Source organism: Elephantulus edwardii, unplaced genomic scaffold (assembly GCF_000299155.1).
Source record: "Elephantulus edwardii isolate Elephantulus edwardi_28Jun2011 unplaced genomic scaffold, EleEdw1.0 scaffold00529, whole genome shotgun sequence".
In the NCBI taxonomy this organism is placed as follows: domain Eukaryota; kingdom Metazoa; phylum Chordata; class Mammalia; order Macroscelidea; family Macroscelididae; genus Elephantulus; species Elephantulus edwardii.
This window is the reverse complement of record NW_006400279.1, coordinates 211,911-214,096: the sequence shown is the minus strand read 5'-3', so window position 1 is coordinate 214,096 and position 2,186 is coordinate 211,911.

Sequence of the window (2,186 nt, the reverse complement as noted above, 5' to 3'; positions counted from 1 at the left end):
AGAGAGACAGTGATAAAGATAAAGGCAGTGAGAGAGACAGAGAGACAAAGAGACACTGACAGACACAGAGACAGAGAGACAAACAGAGAGAAAGACAATGAGAGAGACAGACACAGAGACACTGACAGACATAGAGATAGAGAGAAAGACAGTGAGAGAGACAGAGACAAAGATAGAGAAAGACACTGAGAGAGATGGACACAGAGACACTGACAGACAGAGAGACAAAGAGAAAGACAGTGAGAGAGAGACAGAGAGACACAGAGGCACTGACAGACAGAGAGAGAGAGACACAGGGACAGAAAGAGATCGAGAGACAAAGAAGACAGAGACAAAAACAGACAGAGAGGGAGAGAGAGAAACACAGAAACAGAGAGAAATGAGAGATGGAGAGAGAGAGAGAGAACAGAGAGGCAGAGAGAAAGGAGAGACAGACAGACAGGAGCAGAGAGAGGGGAGGAATTCAAAGGGACACACGGACAGAGACAGAGAGACACACACACACCTTGAAAGAGGCACATAGAGAAAAATAGAGGGGAAAAATATCTAGAGACACAGACAGAGACACGTTCTTGGCTGTTTGTGCATTGATAGACGTTTCTTGTCCTAAGTGTTACCCCCACCCCAGGAGGCAAATGCAACCCCCATTCCCCATTTTCCTGTCTGCAAGAAAGACCCCAGCAAAACAAGTAAAAAAAAAAACTAATTCAGGGGAGGGAGAAAAAAATACTCCAACCAAAAACAAAACAAAAAACAACCATCAAAAACAAACAAACAAACAAAAAAACAACATCAACCAAAAATTTAAAAAAAATCCAAATAAAGGAAATTATAAGAGAACTGAAGAATGGTGGGGAGAAATGAGGCAGGCAGGGTGGGGGTTTTTGTTGTTGTTTTGGTTTGGTTTATTTTTTGCAAAGGAGTCTGCGCACAGATGGGCGGACAAGGTCTGGTCTGTGTGGACTCACTTTCTGGTCATTCTCATGCAGTTGTTTGGAAAATAGTGTTTTATGATCTCATGTATGGTTGAGACACCTTGCAAACCACCATTACAACCACTAGCACCACCACCATCACCACCACAAAAGACAGCCCATGGGATGTAAAAAGAGTGTTTGAAGGGTGTCTGAAGTCTTGGAACAGGGAGAGATGGGGAAATGGGGAGAGAAAGACCCTTTGTTGTGGCCGGTAGGTGGTCAGATATTTTGCAGTCTGAATAGAAGGAATGGGTTTCCAAGGGGGAATTCAGAATTTGTCTTTCTCCATAGAATAACTGCCTGTTTTGCATCCTGGGTTTAACTTCCCCATAACAATACAACACTCCAAATAATAATTTTTCCAAACACACACACGCATGCACACACACACACACATGAATCTCATCATCGTCCAATTTTTTCTCCGCCCTCAGCTCTGCCCCTTGCATTTGAAAAGGGAAATGCTGGGCGAGGGAGAAAACAGAAAGACACAATAAATATCAAACACAGAAAAGCATCCGCACATGCCAGCTTCCGTGCACAAGTCTTGTAAAGACCAATAATTTATTGTCTTTAATGAGACGGCTTCTCCGCCCGGCCTCATGGTCTGATCAGAAAGACACAGGGAAACAAACAAAAATATATCTATTTATACGTATAAAACACTATATAAAAAAAAGTGAGTTCCAGAGAGACACAGCTCTTTCTATTTTCAGTGAAATTTGTATAATTGGAAAGTGATGGGGGTGCCTTGGTGTGAGGTGGTGGGGTTTTTTGGGGGGGAGGTGAGGCTATGTAGTCTTGAAAGTTTTCTACTTTTTGGGGAGTCCAAACAGAACAGAAATTGCTGCCCTCAAGGTGTGATTAAGTCTCTTTTAGGGGTTTCAACTGACACTGTTTTGGAGAAAGAGACTGTTCCATTTATTTCCTGGGGAGAAGCCTGTGGATTCGAACCTGTGTCCTTTCAGCTTGGAGCCCTGAACGCTACCTCTACTATGGCATTGACATTACAATGCAAAGTTCTCCTTTGCTCTTTCTCTCTGGTTTGACCGGAGTGTGTTTGATTTTTTTCCTTCTCCTGACCCACCGTTTCGAGCTCTTAAAGCAACAAAACTACCAAGATTTTTTTAAAAAAGAGAGTTTGCACAGATGGGGGAAAAAATACATATTAATTAATTGTCCATGTAGAAATGTTGATTTTGGGGGTAG